The 21,202-nt window shown below is 41.2% G+C and overlaps 1 long non-coding RNA gene across 3 annotated transcripts in view; it reads left to right on the top strand.

The window, feature by feature from the left end:
• LOC118255499 (uncharacterized) overlaps positions 1–19,880 on the top strand; it is a 51,455-nt gene extending 31,575 nt beyond the window's left edge. For 2 of the 3 annotated variants that reach the window (XR_004780975.1, XR_007708537.1), the window contains one exon: positions 8,850–9,740. This is a non-coding gene — a long non-coding RNA (uncharacterized LOC118255499). Of the gene's footprint in view, positions 1–8,849; positions 9,741–19,748 lie in introns of those variants that run through there. The other variant, XR_007708538.1, reaches the window with a different exon arrangement.
• Positions 19,881–21,202: the final 1,322 nt, after the last annotated feature.

Below are 21,202 nucleotides of genomic sequence, written 5' to 3'. Positions count from 1 at the left end.
CCCTAATTTGCAAAGAAATGGAGTTCAGAATAATCGAATTTAGCTGTCTGAGAACTATAATTTTGCTAGACTCCTAGTTGTGTGCTCAAGGAGCACAACTTTAGGCTATAACAGAAAGTCTGGTGTCCCTAAATGCCTTGCTTATATAGTTCCTCGAATGAATGCTGATAAGCAAGGATGTAACAGCCCAGATGCTTAGGTCTATTGACTTTAATGAGACTTAAGGATGTTCTCAAGTGCCCTTCTTGAATTGGTGTCTGACTACTCCAAGACTTTCCCAGAAATTGGATCCAAGTCAAGAGAATGAAGTAAACTCAAGTCGAGCAAAACTTTACAACCTGCCTCAGTTGAGGGAGGGTGATGAATATTTACATTGGAGTGATGGGCAGAAGATAAGGAGTACAGAAGGCTGCAGTGCGTTCCCTAGTGCTGTAAAAGCATCTTTGAAAACATTACCAAAATCCCCTGCCTATCACTTAGACTAATCAATAGATATAGGGTAACCCTTTTTGTTTGGAGTGACAGTTACGCAGCGTAAGCTAACAGGGCTCCTCTTTGTATAGGCATATCTACAAATACTTATCTACAGTGTTTGAAATGGACCTTTCAATTTTAGAAAAAAATAATAATATGAGTTCTAATCAAGTTCTTCTTCCCGTCTGTAGCAGATGTTGGTGTATGCATTTGAAATGGTAGTTGAGCTCTGTGCCAGCCACTGTGAACCTGTGAGCAGATGTTATCTAGCGAGGTTCTGAATTAATTGGACACCAGCTCTCTGAAAGACCTGTATGCTACAGGGCTGTTTTCTCAAATGTAATTAAGTGCTGAATGCAGATGGGAATAGGGCAGAAGAGAAGGCTAGGGTCACAATGAAAAAAGTGGTTTCACTGTTCTGTGGCAAACTATGTGCTAAAATTGTCCCAGCAAAAATTTGTCCCTTTGTACCTTGCTCTAAAAGTTATCTGGACTGTTGCTGAGAACAGAGGAATTGTTGCTGTCCAGGCTTTGCTAACTTTCCCAGCTGCATTTCTGACAGGAGGAGCCGAGGAAGGAACAGCTGCAATTGTCCCATGCTGCAGAAGGATTCCCTCCCACAGGAGAAATCCCCCGCTGAGTGGATTCACTAGCATTTAAGCCTGCTTAGTGTCAGACATAAGGCAGCTGTAACAGCTTCAGAATTGGGTCTTTCACAGATAACCCTTGGTGCAGAACAGCTGATTTCCGAGAAGTGGTGTCAGAATACCTTTTTTGATGTTTGCCTTTCATGGATTTCAGTGTATAGTCCTGTGCATCCCATTAGGCACTACATATGTGGCTTGCAGTTGTCTATAACTAGCACAGTTAATCTGTAACCATGAGGTTTCAGGGCCTTGTAAGTAGTACCATCTCTGACAGTAATGCTCTACTGTCCCCAAAAAGGATTCGTCCTTCTGGGTAGAGCACTATATGAAATTATATCCTCTTTCTCAAACTGTATTTCTAACTGTAAAGTCTCTTTCCATAGCTTAATGTAGTGCCTTTGCTTTCTCATATCTTATGTGGATATCTTATTCCTAATGGTGATGTAGGTAGCTAACCATGCCTACTACATGGGTATTTCACCTTGGTCTCTCCTTCCATCAGTCCCGGTGATCTCTTCTTTATTAAAAATAAATTGTATTGACTAGGTCTGTTTCACAAAGCATTAGAGAGATTACGGGCAGAAATGAAATGCAGAAGCAGTTGCTGTTTCTTCGAGAGGCCATGCTGGCTTATTAGATGTGAGAAGCCCCCGGCAGTACCCCGTCATCCTTGCTCTTTGGGTACAGATCTTTGGGATTAGAAATGCTTAGCAGTGGCTTGATTTTAGGATAAGTGTAACTATAATGAAAATAGAAGGTTTATCCATAGTGCAAAACTTTTGAACAAATCCACAGATTCTAGAAGACTGGTCAGAACAACCGAAATGGTGTGTTCTAAGTGCTGTAATTTTACTGTGGGTTTTGAACACCTAACATTTTACTGAGTCCTTGAATAACAGGTCATGTGGATAAGAATTTTATCAACAAATTTCTGTTCCTTTTAATAAAATAAAACACTGTGGCATCTGTCCCAGCCAGAATTGCAGTAGTTGCCTTCCCTGCTGGAGGTCATCTTGTTCCATGAACAGAATATTTACTTAAGCATAGAAAATTCCTTCATGTTCCCTGATAGTTTGCCTGGAAAATAGCAGTAAAATCACAGTGCAAGCCACGTAATTACTGTGGTAGTAAACAGCAATATGATGTCCACACATTTGCTAGTATTTAATTCCTGTAAGCTTCTGATATGAAGCACTTTGTAAAGCTGATCAACACATGCTAGATGAGAGGCTTCCAAACAGACTTTTGCTGTGACAGCACACGTAGCTATGGAAAGTCCATGGTGGATGGAGTCCTGGAGGCTGCGCTAGGAGTTACTTGGATCTGTGCTGGCCTTGCACAGTGTTCCTGGTAGCTTCATCTGAGAGATGTTGTGCTAGGCCCGGCCCAGCGTGAAGGTCTGCAGGACAGTAAGTGTCATCCCACCTTTTGTCCTATGAACTGCAAGGGAAATGAGCATGGGGCAAAGGGACTTACCTAAAGCCAGACTGCAAGTCTGTGACAACAATAAGCTAAGGTACATGGTGGTGGGAGGACCACAGTGAGTCACCTCTCCTCCTAGTTTATCTCTGAGATCCTTCAGTACTGGGGGGGGCGAGGGAGCAGGCGGGATTGCTACAGATCATTGACTGCCCCATTACCCAAACCAGTCAGCTTAAACACAGAGAGGGGATGTTTGGCTGATACAGCCACAGAAGCGCATAGGAACAGCATGGCCAAGCTCCCAGCACAACCTGCTCGAAAGAAAGGCAGGGATTAGTGCTGAAGGTTTTATTTGGGCTGTATCTGTGCTAGCAAAATAGAAAGCCGTGTTCTTCTTTTTAAATAGCCTAACTAGGACTCCAGGTGTTCTTATCATCATGGTATCTAGCCTTATTTTGATAGCAGTGTTGCTTAGGGCAACACAGGAAAGATTGCCGGTGGTTTGAACTCTTATCACTGTTCAGCAGACCCAGGGTCATCTCTGCTGGGGAAAGCCATTCTCTGCAGCCTCCTGGGACATTCTGCAAGAGGAAGAGGTTTGGTTTCTGGAACTCCCATAAAAGAAACTTTGCTAGCATTGATAAAGAGGTGTCAGACATCTCACCCTGCGGTGATTTTCTGTGTTGAAAGCCTCGGATGATTTTAAGCTGAGATTGGATATGCTCATTGGCAAAATTATAGAAGGTGCAGTGGGAAACTTCATGCCATCTATGCGACTCAGCAGTAACGACAGTCAGAGCTTATGTGGGGATAGATACCCAGAGGCTCTATAAATAGCACAGCTTTACATGGGCTGGAGCTGACTTACACTCTGAGGATTTGGTTCCTTTTCTCTGGAAGACTGGGCTACGAAGTTTCTGACTAAGAGAAATGTGCTGCCTGTGGCATCTGTGTTAGCTGGAGCACTAACTCATGCTAAGCAGTCACCTAGTAGCCCCTTGCGTAGGTGCAAGACACATTCACAAGGGGGAAACCCTGGCTTTGATAGACCAGTACTGACCAGTTTGATGCATTCTAACCTTCATCTCCCTCCACAGCTGATGCTGCAGAACCAGCATCACTTCAGCGATGCACTGACATGTGAGTCAAGTTTCTGAAATATCATGCCAGTTCAAATACTGCTGCTCTCATTCAGCTTGTGAAATTCACAGAAAATTTTAACAAACGCAAGCTTGCAAAATGCTTTTTTTTTTTTTTCCTCTCCATAACCAGCAGTTGGAGAACAAGGTTTCTTGCCTAGGTGCTGTACTAAGTATGGCTCACCACAAAGCAAAGAGATTTGTGCTCGGTCTGCTCTTCGTGGCAATTATTTTAGGAGGCTCGTTCTTGCCATGAGAAGGCATGTTTGAGATATGACAGCTAACACAGTTTTTAATCTGTAAAGTCTGGTCTTTAGGTGGTGTTTGGAATACAAAAGCATGTGTGTAACAAACCTCTTCCCCTGAAACAAGATTTTATTTTAGATATTTATCTTTCCCATTCCCGTTTTATTTGAAAGACTTGTAGTCTTTATATAGGAATTACCTGAGTGAAAACAAGGTGTGCATCTAGGAGATAGGCATGTGTGGCAATAGGCTGGGGGATTTTGCCTTTGATATTTGACTTCAAAATTAATTTTAAACCTGAGATGATGAAAATAGGCTAGCGCTGGAGCTTTCTAGCTTCTCAGCACTGGCTGAGAGATGGTACTATGAGACATGTGCTCGGCTTTCTTATCAAATGGCATTTCTGGGGAAGCTTCAATATTCCCCTTAAGCTGCAGCTTTGTGTGATGTGACCTGAAGGCTGTGACAGGGCGACCCTGCACTCTGGCACCACCAGCTAGGGCTCTTATTGCTGCCTTCAGCAGAGTTGCTACTGAACAGAAATTATTTCCTGAAGAACATTTTAGCACCTACCTTGAAACAGAAGAATCTGTGAGCAGAACAGTGCATGAGATCTGCCTCAATTCACAGAAGGGTGAGGGGAAGGAAGAAAGAAGTGTCTGCCCCAGCATTACAAAGGAGGGGTAAATCTTACCAGCATGATGCAGAGGGGGAAGTTGAGTCAGGGAAGGGCCTTTTCTGTTGTCATCCAAAAGGCGGTGGCAGATCAGTTTCATTTCCGTGTTCCATGTTACTTGTGCTGAACCCATCCTTGGTTTGCTTTAAATCTCTCTAGTTACAAAACCAGGCAGGCCAAAATGTAGTTGAGATCCAGCTAAGTCATCCGCCTTTGTCAGGGACACTAAATAAATTGAGAAAAAATGCTGAAGATGACTTCACTGATGTTGGGGTGGAAGAGAGGGGCAGGGGGAGAAAGCTAACATTTGGACAAATCCTCATCCCTGGTATTTTAAAAATAGAATACATATAATTTAACTATTTTCAAAAATTCTGCACACTGCAGACACTCAACATTTGTGAGGAAAGGCATACAAGTCCAAGAAAATTCAAACTGGGCACCTGCAATCAGCAGTCATTTAATCGTTACTGCTTGCATTTGCTGCTCTTCTTTTTCTTTTATTACTTCTCCTTCCCCAGCACAGCTCTGTTTTTAATTTCCATGCTAGTGCATTCCTAATGTCATGTAAATAATGCTACGGGACATGTTTCTACCTCACCACATTTAATTTATTTGACAGTTATGACACCAAGATACTTGATTTGTGCATTCAGAGTGTCAGTTTTAAATAAACATTTCTCATTTTAATACTTTGGAGAAGGCTGTGAGTGTTACAACAACTCACTCACCAACACTGATTTTTGGAAACCACAGCCATCAAATTATCCCAGTACACAGTCGTAGAAAAAGAGCCCGCTATGTGCAATGATTTTTGCAAAATAAAACTACGAGCACATGTGGTTACAGTTTATGCTTTGCCTGTGTTTGCTGAGCTCTAGCTCAGGCTCACCAGAGCCTGCACGGTTTGAGGTTTGGGATCAGAGGTCAGGAAATACTTGTTGTAGCACTGATGCTTGCTGACTGGCCTTGGACAAGTTTCATCTGTCTCTTCAAGGGCTCCCTCGTTTGTCAAGAATAATTAATAGAATCTTAGATTACCTGGGATTTCATGATTATGTGGAGATATTTGGAACACTGCAGTGACCTTGAGTTTTGAGGTGCAGAGCTAAGTACCCCTGTGTTTGTATTTGGATAACAGGGATCTACAGCACTGACAACTTCTGAAAGAGAAAGATCTGATAACAGAACACAAAGAGAAGCCTACGTGTGATAGATCACTCGCACCTTGTGTGCTTGACCCTGCACCATGTGGAACCTATTACCCTCTCCTTCTAAAGCAAAAAGAGCTCTCTGATGATGTTTAAAAAAAAAAAAAAGGAAAAGAGAAAAGCAACCCCTCTGTGCCGAGTACTTCATGGATGCCTGGACGCAACAGGAAGAGAATGTAGAAAATGGTTGTCAGAAATGTGAATGCATCCAGATTGCACAGATCTCATTTTTACAGGAATGGCAATCACACAGAACAGAGCGCAAGAGTATTTCCTTTAGGAGAGTCTGCAGGTAGATACAAAATAGTTTCTGTCAGAATAAAGGAAGTGCTGTTACAGAGAGAAGCTCTGTGAAAGAGCTGGTATAAGGAAACCAGTCAGTGGAGGAAAGCAGACATACCTTTTGGGACAGAAGGAAATCAGAAAAAAAAGAAAGGGGAAAGAAAACAGATGGAACATGGCATTTATATAAAAGCAATTAAGACGCTATCAGTTACTTGGCAACTATATTGCTGTTTCTACTACAGGGAGGAAAAAGTGAGCACTTACTGTTAGAGCTTTTCCCTTGGGATTCTTGAGGTTGTTATTACTTAAGTTCATGAACACCATGTGAGTTAGCAAAGGGGGCAGGGAAAATAGATGGACTTGGACTTTCAGGCTCCCAGGACCTGCAAAATCTCCCCTCACTGAAACAGGAGGGAGCAAATAATGTACGTTCCCCCAGGCTCCAAAGAGTCTTTGGTTGTTCTGATGACCACACAAGTGCTGACTACACAGGGTCTCAACAGAACCTCAGTCTTCCCTTACTTCAGTCCCAATAAAGTCCCTTAATAAATGTTTCTCTTTTAGCAGAGTATCAAGTAGTAATAAAAAAAAAGAAAAAAAAGAAAGTAATATGACACACGAAAGCATGATAGTTCTGTCAAGTAGAAATGTCAAAAGCTTCTCTTAAATGCAAGTAAAGCAAGCTTACGAAAATTCTGATCACTTTGTGGCATGAAAAAAAAACAAAAATACTTTGGATAAACACAACCTCCACAACTATGTCCTGGCCTTTTCATAAAGTAACAGGACTGATTTGCCAAGACTTCTTGTTGTTTTAGATGCCTTTGGTTTCTTCTCTTTTCTCGGGGGTAGAGCAAGAAGGTGGCATATGAGGTGTGGAAGCTTTAGGCAAGATTCAGATCAGGATTTTGTAGATCTGGCGAGCCGTGACTTTAGCTGCTTTTTGGTTCCAGGAAGAGAAAGTTGTCCTCAAATGAATCCTGGATTTTGTAGCACCTTGTAATCTACAACTGGAAAAAGTATTAGCCATGTCCAAACTCCCATCTGACCCAAACTCAAAATAGCTGAGGGAGGGGACATAGCAGTTAAAATTTAGATTTACTCCATGGGTACATGGATTGCGTTACCAGTTCTGGCCTGGTTCCAGCTTGTGTGTGAGCCTTGTGCAGATCGGTGATGAGCTCAGCAGGAGTTCGGACACACCAAACGGAGCAGGAACCTCCTTCTCCGTACAATGCGCCCTGAATGCGGGAGAGGAGTGTGTGGGTTGGCAAACCCCAAGGAGCTCCGGTTTCCTCCCACTCATCTTCCTCCTTACAAGTGCTAAAGTCAGAGCTGGTCATTAACTAGCAATGTCAGATACCTGCTACTGGAAGAGTCACTTCTACCGAGGCACTCTTTCTCTTCTTTGATTTTTATTTTTTTAAGGTAACGGTGTACCGTGGATATATTTCAAGCACAGTTGGCTTGTTTGAAGTTTCTCTTTGAAGAGCAGCACGCTGCTCAAGCTGTAAAGCGTCACTTTCAGGAGTCAGATACATGCCCAGAAGCAGAATTTTTGTCTTGCAAAGAATAAGCTGGTTCTGTAGGTTAGTGTTACACTGAAATGAGCCAGTGAGTGGCTCCTAAAGCTGTGGTGTTTTATGCTTGGATTCTTATCCTCAATACATGGCAGTAAGGATGGTGTGAAATTACTCTCCACCTGCCTAGAAATCTAAGGAAATCAGTGAATAGGATTTTGCCTCCTTTCTCTACTGATGCAGAGGGAAATTGGGTGACAGTTTGCTACATTCCAATGATACTTGAATGGGGCTCCCTCCTCTTGATCACTCCCAGAGGCAGATGAAAGGCATGGTGTCTGTCTGGCAGGCCTTCAGTGGGCTGGGATCCAGCCTTGGAAATTTGTCCTAGAACGGTGCTTATTGGAAACGTCAGATTTTGGCTTCTTAGCCAGTAGGTCCTTTGGAACAAACCTTTTCAGTGAACACACATATTACAGAAGTAAAGTAAGTAGTCTAAACATGTCTGTGTCTCACCCAGGACATTATTATTCTCTGTAGTTATATTGGTAATGAGTTGAATGGCATAGTCAAAGGTCTGAGTCAGAGGGTCAGGAAAGGTAAATCCACTGCGAATGATGGAGTGTTTCTGCCAAAGACTTAGGAAGCAGACATTACCAGAAACTTGTCTGTTTTTTCTCAGTTGTATCAGTTACTTTAGGAAGAGATATTATCTTTGTCTACAAAACTTGCTCCAAAGGATTTTAGTAGTAACATAACTACTAGCTGGGATTTGGTAAGCACTACCCATACCCAAACGTGGTATTAGTGAAAGATACTATCTGGTTAAGTACCAAGTACCAAGTATTAAATTATATTGTATCAGATTGATTTCTCATGCACCTGGTTTCTTAACAATATATTAATATACACAGCTTTCACTACTCTTCCAGTGGAAGTTGTTACAATTTTCAGAACATGGGTGTTCATTATTTCTCCAAGAAAAAGAAAAAAGACAACAACCAACATGCTTGTTAAGATGGGATAAGCCAGACATCTGAAAACAAAATAAAAATCACATTTTACTACAAAAATATCAGTTTTGGTACATATAACAAAGCCAGAGAAGCAATTTCTTTTTCATAGCTAAAATTTCACCTACTGTTTAATGCAATTACACTCAAATTCTTGTGTCTCTGCTTTGTACCATTGATATTTATCTCCTTGTTTGACTTCTTTTTTCTGCTCAGGCACCTTTTCTTACAATGGGAGGGACTCTTTCACAGAACTTCAGCCACTCCCCAGCTGTCCTTCACAAGCCTCCTCAAGGCCTTTCTTTGCTGCACTGCCTACAAATCACCGTCACCCGTCACCCGGTAGTCTTGAAGCTGGAGGCCATCTGTGACCATGGTGACTGCTGATTTATGGAAGCACACCCATCTTTGTTATTCACACCACCTTCTTGTACACATTTTCCCCTTAGTCACCGTATTTCTTTCTTGTCTTGGGAACATGGAGTGCAAAGAGTCTGGGGTGGGAACTGCCTAAAGTAATGAATAAGAGGTGCAAAATAGATCAAGTAGAGCATTGTGAAAAATATATTGAGAAATAATAATATGTTTGGAGTGCATATTTGTCAAAACAAGATTGTATCAAATATAATTACAGAGGAAGACATATCTACCGAAGTATGTAGGCCAGAATCAATGATCAAGCCAAAGACTGGAAGGACCGTGGTGACATAACACTCACTATCATTAAATCTAGACAAGCCTCCATCTAATTTAGTGTAGCCTTGAAGCCGTTCTGAATTTTCTTGTCTTTCATAGCTCTCAGGGTGCAGTTGTGTCCCAGGGCTCACCAGAGCTTTGACACTTTTGGGACATGTGTAAGCCCCCAGCGCTGGTGGCTGAGAAGAGGACACAGTGTGTCAGAGATTCTTCTGGTAGATTTGTCCTGTGTTTCCTCTGTCCTGGAGAATTCTCAAGGGACAAGTTAGAAGAGCTTTATGGCTGCCATGCCTCTCTGGAAAGAGGCCAAACATTTACCTTTTTATAGAACTATATTAAGGCAATCTAGGAATGTATGTAAGTGGGAAGCACTTGAATCTATGTAAAGAAAACTTGTTATATTCATCAGAAGATAAATAATATGGGAGAACCTCTATCTAGCAGGTATAAAATCAACTCATGGTAGTTCAAACATTTCAGAGAAACATGCTATATTCAATAACAGGGGCCCAATCCTGCCACTGCTGAAGCAATAGTAGATGGACATAGTCAGGACAGAATTCCTGAGCTGCTAGCTGAGGATTATTTATTTTTCATAGCCCTGTATGACATGTAATCTCTTCATTGCCGTTGTCCTGCCTTCTACATTTTTATATGCCATAGCATCAGTCTGAGATGATTTTGGTGGAAGATGGTTTATATATGCACAGATCCATGGTGCAGAATCAGCTTAGCCTTTTTGATTTATTTCTCAAAGCTCTCCTGCATGGTTTCTGTCTTGATTTTCTTGTCAACATGATTTAGTGCAAGTCTCTGGGGATGCCTGGTGCATTATGTGAAACTGGTGTTATTGTTGTCCTAGCAGACTCAAGCAAAGGACTGCTTTTTGTGGAACTGTTTCATGTTACATATGCTAATAATGTCAAACTTCTGAAGGAAATTCTCCTGGAACAAACTCAAGCTGCCTTTGCAAAGCAATCTCTTTAGTCTTCCCTGTAGTCCCCTTTTTTCTCTATTCCTTGCTTCCCCTGATGAGCTGTTTTTGGTTTGCGACTCTGCTGATTAATAGTTTCATCTCAGTGCTCTAATTTGAGCCTGATTTTCTAGCAAGGTGCTGAGTGCACTCTGTGAGTCAGTGGGAGTGGCTGGTATTCAGCACTTTTGCAAACCAAGAAGCTTACCTCAATGCCTTAGTATGGGTTTAGGAGCTTAATTTAGGCTCCTATTTTTATAAACCAGAATCATGACATCCAAATATATTAACTGATGTGTTCTTTGAATAATTGCAGCTAGTATTTTTTTTAAAAAAGATGAAGTCACTTAGCCATTTTTAATGAGATTTGGGTGTCCAACTCCTTGAACTTTGCTGAAAATCCTGTCCTGTCCCTTTTGTTCTGCACAGCTTAGGGCCAGAAGGGATTTCTTTCCTCTGTGTATCAACTGAATATGCTGAATACATGCTGTGTACCTCTGCTTGCCTGAAACTATCATGCCATTTGTAACTGGGACATGGTGAATGCCTTAAAATGTGGGAACAGTCAAAATGTATAGATTACTATAACTCTGATTTCAGTATATGAGTGTGCTGAATGTGCTTGGGAATGTAGAGGGGGAACAAGAAGGTAACAATAAGAGTTTCCATGTTAAACATTTCTCCAAGAGGTCCTGCAAATCTTTGGTGCCACTGGCTCTCTCTTGCTGCATAACTTAATCCGATGAACATGTCAGATCCTGAAACTTCAGCAAGCTTTTTGCAGGTGGTGGCTGAAGTGAGGTGCAAAACAAGACAGACTTTGATAGGTGTATGAATTTGTAAGTGTATGAGGAACTGCTCACATAAATTCCCGTGCTGCCACAATGATTTAATATATGTGCAAACCTCAGAACATGGAAATGGAGCTGTTGCTGTGCTGGCTAATAGCTAGACCTGGAATGAATTAATACAATGTCATAATTCACTAAAGGAGCTCTGCTCATGCCACAGAACCAGAGAGTACAGTATGAGTGTTTTATTACCCAAGCAGTGACCAGAGAGTATATAAACAACTATGGAATGTGTACAGCTGTTCTATGCACTGTCCCGCTTAATAGTTTCTATGGCATTGTACCTTGGATTTAACTAATAAGTGCAATACAGGTGGTACTTGGATGAGAGATGTCAAGTAATACTAATTCATGCTTTATAGGATAATCTCCTCAAAAATAATGTTTGAGTTTTGTTTTAAATTACCTCTCCAGAGCTCCACACTTCATACAAGTCCGTAGGTAAATACAACTATTTCCACTGCAATCCAGCTTTTGAAAGCCCTTTTTGCCCTGCTACCCAGAACATCCCACTTTTAACTCTGTCCTTCAGCCCACTCCCTTGCCATTCAGACCAGACTCACCCTGTGCCCCGTCAGGAGCTACTGTCCTGCCAATGTCAGGGGACACTGCTGGGTTCCAGGCTGGGGAGTCTCTTTTCTAAGGATGCCCTGTCCCATGCTTATATCTAGGCACTGTCCTCTCGAGCCATTTCAGTCGGCGTGGAAGCAGTGCTGTCACACGGAGAAGGAGGTAGCACTCAAACTAATGAAAATATCAACCCTGTGCAGCACTGTTCTCCATTAGTTGTAATTTCAGAGTGGTCTTTTACTAAAGCGTATTTCACTGGAGTGATTGCAATCCATCCTGGCTGAGAGACAGTGAATAATGTCTAAATTGAAAAGGAACAGCCTTTGCCCTTTACTGCAAAAACTGATAAATATAAATACCATTGACTACCACAACTGTTTGAATATGTCAAAGTAGACAAGGAGCTAAAAACAAACAGCTAACTGAAAATATTAGTAGAAAAAAAAAACAGAAAGCAGACATAACTTCTGCCATTTCCTTTGACTGTTGTTTTTTTTTTTAATTAATTAATTATTTATTTATTATAATATCCTATCATCTTCCCCACCTGAAGTGATGCACATGGCCAGATGTCTCAAAACCTCTCCCAACTGAGCATGAAGAAAGCTGCACAAGGCAGGTGAAATGCACGGAAACTCTGAAACTGGATGGCCTCATCATCCTTATCACAGCCACTAGCAGAGACAGTGAGGCGCTGTCGGCTGTGATGTGTGGAGAAGCTTGCCTGTGATATATATATTACTTATCCCTGTATTATATACAGAGATTTTCAGGCAGGAAAAGAAAATCATACACAGTATTTCATACTTGGTCTGGTCAGACATAAGAAGGGACAGAGATTTCAAGAATACTTCCTTCTGTTTTTAGGGTGCCCAGAGACTGGCCAGCAGTACTTAATGGTCTTTGGAGTAAAAGGAATAGGGCTGAGCGCTGCCTTCCAGTTCCCATGTTTATGTGGGTGGGATGGCTGCCTTGTGGGGCTGGGCTGGGCTGGGCATAGCAAGCAAACTTAGCAGCTGTGAAAACTCATCTTTTCCTCATCTACACACACACATAAATATAACACTAGGTGATACACGGCATAAGGACGTGGCAGGAGGAAGAAGACTACATTCAACAAGATGTGGACACTGCTGATCCCCAGCCTCATGTGGCATGTATTTCTGTGCACATCTCTGTGTCCTTGCACAGGTATCTTGTGAACAATTTGTGGATATTTTTATATGAAAAATACATTCTGAAACATTACATCACAGAGCTCTGTGGGTTAGCATAAGGGATGCTATTTTTCCTAATCTCCCCTTATTTCTTTATCAAATACTGCCTTAATCTCTCTAATCTAGTAGCCCTGCTGTCAGTTTCAGAACTGCCATGAAGCAGATGCTTTTATGATGACCTTTCCAGATATGATATTCTTCATTTTTATTGTATTATAAATCCTGGTCATAATAAGCTAATCTGTTTTCTCTTACTTCTAGGAGTAGACGCTATCTCTTTCTTCACTCTTACAGTTGGTGTGAACACATGATCAAACTGGAGAGGGATGCTTTGTTCTCCTCCATTCTGCGCCCCTTCCAAAGCTCTCCTGTGACTTGGGCAGTTCATTTATTTCCCAGTCCCCATTAATCATTGCCATGTGTGCATTTTTCTGCAGCACGAACTTTGGGCCACGCATGGCTGTTGGGCAAATGTGGCAGACAGACGTGAGTTGCTGGTCATACTTCCCAGGGTGAGCAGACCACACACAGGCACAACCTCCGGAGGCTGAGAAGTCAAAAGGAACTGATAATATGGTACAGAGCAGCTTTTTACAGTCAGAGGGAAAGGGGGAACTCTGACTCTTAGTTTTGCACATAAACTGATTACATAGTGATCTATTTTAAAGGGAGATCAGGTCAGATCTCTGCTGATAGTATATTCCCAGGAATCTATTTTAATGTGTAGCCAGCTTGAAGTGAACCTTATCAGTTTAAGAGGAGTTTCACAAGGCAGGATTTGGTCTTTTGTTCTTTGAATAAAGTATGCTTCATGTAGGTGATGTAAATCTATCTACACATTCCAGGTTGTGTATAAGTAATGTTTAGCTGCTTTGAGATGTTCAGTTAGTTCCAGCATCTGAGTTGCTTAGTCATATGGTTCTTCTGGGTTCGTAATGTGCCTTGCTGCTGCAACAAAGAGAGAACAACAATAAAATAAAATAAAACCAAAATGTGGTGATGTAGCTATAAAAGAAATATATATATATATTTTTTTCATACAGCAAATATTTAAGTAGCAGAACTTAACTGTTGATGAATGTCACAGGTCAAGATTTTAGCAAGATTCAAAGTGACACTGGGTTTTATATGCCCCTCTACTACTCTGTCTAATCACAAAAATAGCAACAGCAACAAAAAATTATGAAGAGTTCTGTGTTTCATGGTGAAACCTGAAGTTTGTGACCATTTTAAGATGACAGCTAGTAAAGACATTAAAATATGAAGTTTTTGCTAAACCTTTTTATGTTGCCAGTGGTGGCTTGCCTGAAATCTGAGCCCTAGTATTTTCCTAGTACTGACTGTTTATTCTGCTACCACATCCCACTTACTTTTTATTTTTGTATGTCTATATTCCAGTCTAAGTGTTCCTGAAACCAAAGTAATGAATTTTAGTGGATTAAGCTTATATAAAAATATTAGAATTAATGTATCATGTGGCATGTCATCAATGCAATTCTCTATATAATTATTATTTTGAAATGTTGTCTTCTCTTTCTCTTTCCTAATAGTAATAACCCAGATTGGTGCATGTGTAAGAAGATATCATTGTGTTTCATGAATATACACAGACTTATAAACATTTAGAAAAGACAGAAAAAGGAATTTGCAGAAGCATGCAGCATAAAATGAATAAGGAAGCAATAAAGGCTTTCCCAACCATCAGTGCCTGCTTTGCATGCCCCCTCGGGGCCCCTGGGGCATTGCAAGTCAGTGTTGTCAAACTCTTACTTGTGGAGGGGCCTTTCTCAGTGTGGTCCCAATCCAACCATATTCTGAGATGAAGGAAACTCAGGTGCAGGAATGATGTGCATAAACCCACCAGTCACCTGTTCAGCATGTAGCTCACGTACTGTGTTGCGCCAGAGCAGCTTTGCCCAGTGCAAGCAGTTCCAGAGCACTGCCCTGCTTCGGGGCCTCATTGAGGCTGATGGGATGGGTTCAGCAAAGTCACGAGTTTTTTTTCACGAGGTGAATTGCATCATCTGTTGATTGTGTTGAAGACAAACCCAACACAGTGATCTGAAAGCACAGTTCACTCCTGTTCTGCCTTCCATGTCTCTGATGTGTTCTTTTTCCTTCTTCAAGCAAAGGCAGCTGTGCTGCAGTCAGTTTTGCCATGGCACACTGGTATAGCCTTTGACTTGCTTGGTCCAGGTGAAAAAAACATGTCTTGACTGAGCATCCCAAGACCTTTCTACACCTCAGGTACCTGGCCTGTTTGTATGGACACTGTTGTGCAGGCTGCCTTCTCTGCCCCAGCTATGCGTGAGAGCTCCAGTGCAGCCAGACATATGCAGTGTCACTCTGGTGTCTGCTTCCTCATGCTAGTAGAAGGAAAGGCAGGCCTTAAAACATGTGGAGTCACTGCAGGTGACCCCACAGCTTGGTCACTTGCAGTAATTATACCTTTGCTTTCTACAGATTTTTTTTTTCCTTCACTGTTGATAAAAGTATGGCTAGCTTTCTGTCAGAGGTTTGGAAAACCTCTGGACTTCTCCTTTTCTACTTCTAGTCTGAGTCTTGAGACTTTTGGCAGCACAAACAGCTCAGCCTACAATCCTGCTGCTGCGACTCAAAGGTATGACAGAAAACATTTCATAGCATAGTCATTAAGTGTGTTGCTAGCATCAGGTTTCAACATGTTCAACATATTGCTCCATCAAAAATGCTGGCATCAGTGGCAGGAGTTGTACCTTGAGATTGAAAGATGATCTCTAGAGTAGCCATCAGTTCACCATTCTTCTTTCCAAGGCGTTCTTTTTTCCATCACATTTTTTTTCTGAAAATCTTTGAAGTTTAATCCCCTAACACCTGCAGCAGGGTTTGTGTCATTGACAGAAGACAATTACCATCTAGTCTAGCAACTTCTATTTACATGAAAAGTGCGTTCAAATTATGTTAACATCTGATATTTTCTGCAAACCACATACGGTGTGAACTGTTTCTGATTCTACTGCAGTAGTCTCTATTGCACTTTTGTCCTCCAGACAAAGACCATTTTTACCTGGTCAGTGAAGGCATAGCATGACTCCATGGATGTACCCAACTCACGAAGGGATGTGTATCTTTATATTGTTTTGAAGCATTAGTAAGCTGGTAATAGACTTTCTCTATTATATGCAGTTAATTGTCCTTAGCCACTGAGCACCTTTTACAGACTTAAGCTGCAATGAAATAACAGAGAAATGGATTAAATTTTCCAAGACCACATTTATTACAATCTGTTTATCATAACAGCCAACATTCAGGCAAATTAAATGTTCAGTGGAAGGCAGAGCAATTTCTTTAATCTGTGTAGCTTCAAGCATCACCAGAAGACAATGTTCACAAAGGATAATGATTTTTACATAATGTATTGTGTGCCTTGGGCATGAGAATATACATATGTACCTACATACTTGCATAGGTTTTCGCATAAGAATGTATCTTACAGGCTTATATTTTTCCATACCTTAGATTGTGGCTGTGCCTGACTAACAAAATTGCTAGTGACTGTGTCCTTATAGCAATCACAATAAAGCTCTCGTAAATAAAAAGAAATAAAGAAAAAACAATGGTATGCTCTCTGGACACAGTGCTATAAACTGACATGTGGCTATGTACTTAAAATGGTTGCCACAGCCAGTATGGCATGAGTGGTCCTGATGCCATATCTGCATATATTTATTAAGTTAAGCTATATGACTGATGGTTTTAATGTTTGTTGCATTTGCATATATTCACTTAGTTAATATGCAGAGAACAAAAATCTGTCCCCAAGCTTCTGGGCAATAATGGCAATCAGACTGCCTTTGCACTTGAGATTCATCATTGTAGTCCAGCATCTAAATCAGCACCCCCAGGCTTTGCCCAGCAGTCCCCAATGTTGTTATCCTGCAGTCACTTCGGGAGTACGTGTGCTAAAAGGTACTTGGTGTGTTTGCCTTTGTCTGTCCCATCAGGGTCAGTCAAGCAAGGGGCCAGCTGAATAAGGAGAATGCTTGTTTGGTAGGAATGGTCTTGCAACAGTCTGAGCACAAAGGCAATAATCCAAACACATCACTGAAATACTCCAGTAGTAACAATACCTGTCACTGTTTAACCCAGTGTGGTTTCATATCCATAATCCTTAGGTGGAAGCTCTATATTTCCCTCCTTCCACTGCTTTAAAAAAAAAAAAAAACAGTTTAATTTATCATAGATAAGGTTTGTCTTGATAACAGCTCTCAGACAAAAGCTTTCATACAGATAGGCTCGTAACTAATGGAAGTGCTGGGACTGTGAAATAAAACTGAGATTATACTAATGGCTTGCAGATAATGATGGAAATTTTGAGGGTAATTCAGAGGTATGAAAGAACAGATTTCTGTTCTGGAATACAAAAGCTGTCTCAATTTGAGTTAACAGAAAGGATCATGCCTTGCAGGCAGTGTCCACTGAAGAAGGATTTGTGCACAGGACCTTAGACTGGGACTCAGAACAGCAGGGTTTCTGTCCCAGATCCCTGGCTTGATTTTAGACTGTGTGCCAGTCGTTTAATTTTCTGCGTCTCAGAAATAATGAGCTTTGCTTTGTCTGAAACTGCTTGAAAGCTACAGAGGAAAGGTGACTCCCAGCTTTGTCATTAAGGGTATCCCAAATTAAATAGCAGAAGTATTTCTATATGCTTATAAGATGCATGTCATAAAGATGAGGCTCTTTGATCCTTTGTGTGTACAGTATAAACCACTGACACTCCCAGAGTGGAGAGGTTTATTCAGTAAACCAGTGACAGTGAAAGCCCAGTGACTCAGGGTATGTCTTTAAGTAATTCTCCATAATTTGTATATGTTTATTTCAAACAAATGCTAGCACAATGACATGAAATTATCTAAATATTTCAGAGCATTAGGGATTCTGTATACCGAATGTACTTCTTTCTCTGTATATAGAGTGTATTTCTCACTCATCAGTTTTAAGCCTGAGATGGAGACAGACATAAACTGTGTAGCAGAACACAAACGTGAGGACTCAGAGTTTTGCTTGACTGTGAGAACCTAAAACATTGCTGCCCCCAGTTTTCCTTTTTGCCCCTCAGTCAGAATTAACCGCCCTATAAAGGGGCAGCAGAGCAGGATGTGGGCTCTGTATGCGTGAGGTGTACCTCATGTACTCCGGTCACTCCTAGGACTCCAGTACTGGAATCCCAGCTCAAGCTACTTGGTCAGTCAGCTGCTAGGTGGCAGGCCCATGCCTGAGGCTTGTGGATAACACTTAATTTACCTCAGAGGGATGGTGACTATTTGGAAGAGATGATTTGTAGAATGTATATAACAGATAGATTTAGAAATTAAAAGAGAAAATGGATGAGTCAACAAGGCATTACGCTTAAATCAGCTGTGAAGGATACAAAGGCCTGGCACCGAACCAGGTGCTGGAAGCGGGCTCCCCATGACGGGATGGGGCTCAGCAGGCTTTAGCAGCCCAGTACCAGGGAGGTTTGTCAAAGGACAAGGAGCTGGAGTTACTCCTTCACCCTGGCCTTGGCATTGTACAGGTTTCATGCTAAATGTCCACTCATTAGGATAAGAGGCTGCCCAGGCAGGAAAAGGACTATTTTGGGAGGTTGGGAGTGGAAAAGGGCTCTGCAGCTGGAAACAAGTCTCCCAGAGCATGTTTTGAGCTGGGCTTTTGAGTGAGGCTTTGCAGGTAGTGACTCTTTTTAGCCTAAGTTGTAAGGAGGTGAGAGGGAGCACTCACACCATATTACTTCATTCTTTGATGGAAAAGAAATTTGAAAAAAAAAATAAAAATCTGTCTGTCTAATGGCAGGGCTGTGAAAATTACCTTGCTGATGACCCCAAAATGCCTTTAGAGCCTTTAATGGAAAGCAGGATTATGATGATGATTATTATTATTGCTTCAAATTCTGAGAGATAAGTTTACCATTATTTATTATGATTCTTTACGCAAGATAGATCTGAACTTAGATGTAATATTATATACAAGCTTAAATTTCCATGATTAAGGAGTGATGAAGGAATCTGTTTTTGTTTTGTTTTGTTTTGTTTTGTTTTTCTAACACTATTTTTTCTTAACCTTAGCTTTATTTCAGGTTTTCCAGTCTGTATAATGTTGCTATGCTCAATTCCTTCACACTGCAAATGTTTTAGGTTTGCTGTGAATGGAGAAAGATTCCCTCATTGCTGACAGAAATACAGTGAGAAAACAAATTGACTCCTAGCAGAGACTACTTTGCTACTCTCCCAAACTGCGTTTAAGACTTCAGTTTTCAAGTGGCAGTAGTGAGGAGTAAGCCTGGCAGTCAGTGCTGCTGAGTGAGAATCAACAGGTTGGGGCTCTGGGGATGGGCCTTGGTCTAAAATATCACAAGCCTGGGCTCTCTTGCCTTATTCATTTCCAAAGACGTCTAGATTCAGCACATCTCTTGAGTTGTTTCTGTTCTTACATTTGGGTTAAGAACAGGTGTAAAGAAATGCAAAGATGCAGAAATCCTAAAGGAAATTACAGATCTTTTCCAGATCTGTTCAGTTTAATTTGCATTTATAATGAAAAATTAGGCTGCAGAATCTGGATTGGTATTTTATCCAAAGCAAACAGCCTTAAATGGTTCTGAATGAAGGATAAAATCTATCATCACCTGTACTTTTGCTCATCAATTTGTCCATGCCATCAACTGAATCTGTTTCTAAACCTATGTTCTTTCAGCAATTTCACTTTTCAAATCTGCCCTAAAAAACACAGCTCAGCTTCTTTTATTTATTTATTTATTCACTCTCTTTCCCAGGGTGGATGGCGCAAGAAGGGGCAGAAGAGGCCTCCCAGTTCTTCCTCGAGTGGAAGGGAAGAAATTGTCCTGAGACACAGACTATTCCTGTTCTTTTAAGGTAGGAATAATATGAAATCTTGGAAAGGAAGATCACAGGAAACACAGCCAATCTGAGGAAGTTATTTTTACAGGTAGTCATGGACATTGCATAGTCTTATTGATTGTTTTGCAGTTTCCTCACTATTGACTTCTGAGATCTGGCACACTTGATGTATTGCCCAGCTTTAGTTTCTAGCTAGAAAAATTATGTTGCTACCTTTAGAGAGGGGGGGGGGAAGTCTTCTAACTGGTGAATGTAGTTGTTCCCTAGTTTAGATCTTGTCATTCTTGAGGACTGGATTTCCCTATGGATTTTGAACGGAGATGAGAACATATCAGTTAAAGAAAAATATGTTTAGATTTCCTCAAACCAAATCCTGAAATGCACTTGGGCTTTCTTTGTGCTCTTTTAATGCTATTTATTGTTACTTGCTCGCAAACATTCTGGTCTGTTGTCAGAACTATTCTTCACAACAAGCTGAAGTAACCATTATAATGCATTTATGGAAAGCACTTCAGGTTCATAAACGATTACCGTTTATATGGAAAACCTTATTCTAAGCTTTATCTATATCTTATCAGGGAATACAACATTACCTGTTAAAATAACGAGCTGTGTTAAACTAACAAAGATGGCTTTGTATTTTGTGTGTGTACATGTGTATATATATTCATATATACAAATGGTCCTGCACAGCCTGCCAGAGAAGAATCATTTGTTGAAGTGGTTTAATGATTAATTATGCCAGGCAGAAACATGCGCCCACACACCCTGTCACAACTGCACAGCAAGACACTGCCTTTGAGGAAGCATGGATTTCTTGCACATGTGGTCTGCAATCAACTCAGCTGAATACAAACTTTTCTGAATTTCTGCATTAGAGACAGGGAACATCTCTGTGGAAACTGGTATGCGTGGCAGCCCTTGTTCGAAATGAAGGGGCAATGCCACAGGGGGGAGAAGTGTTTTGTACAAGGCTGCACACAGAAGTGGTAGCAAAGCTAGAAACAGAGCAAGGTCTCTGAACACATAAGTCTGTATGTCATCCTCCATATCACCCTGTCTACCAGGCAGAGAAAGGAGTAGGCTGTGATGGTGGAAGCCAGTGCAGGAAAATCCAACTATCCCTCTGTTCAGAAGAAACTGTCTCGGTTGGCAGAGCCTGCTTGTTCCTTTTACCTAGTTCCCAGCAAGAGAAGTGTTAAACCAGCACTGAGAGCCCTCATTCCTCCTGGGATTCAGAATATAACAACAGATGCCAAGGTTATCTTTGTCCTCTCTCTCCAGTGAGGCTCCAAAGCAAGCACAAACAGAATGTGGCTTTCTTCCCTTTTTCCTATCAATACCAACAAGAACCATATTTCTTTACTGT

The sequence above is a fragment of the Cygnus atratus genome, chromosome 7 (assembly GCF_013377495.2).
Source record: "Cygnus atratus isolate AKBS03 ecotype Queensland, Australia chromosome 7, CAtr_DNAZoo_HiC_assembly, whole genome shotgun sequence".
NCBI classification, from domain to species: domain Eukaryota; kingdom Metazoa; phylum Chordata; class Aves; order Anseriformes; family Anatidae; genus Cygnus; species Cygnus atratus.
This window is presented reverse-complemented; position numbering and strand designations above follow the sequence as displayed.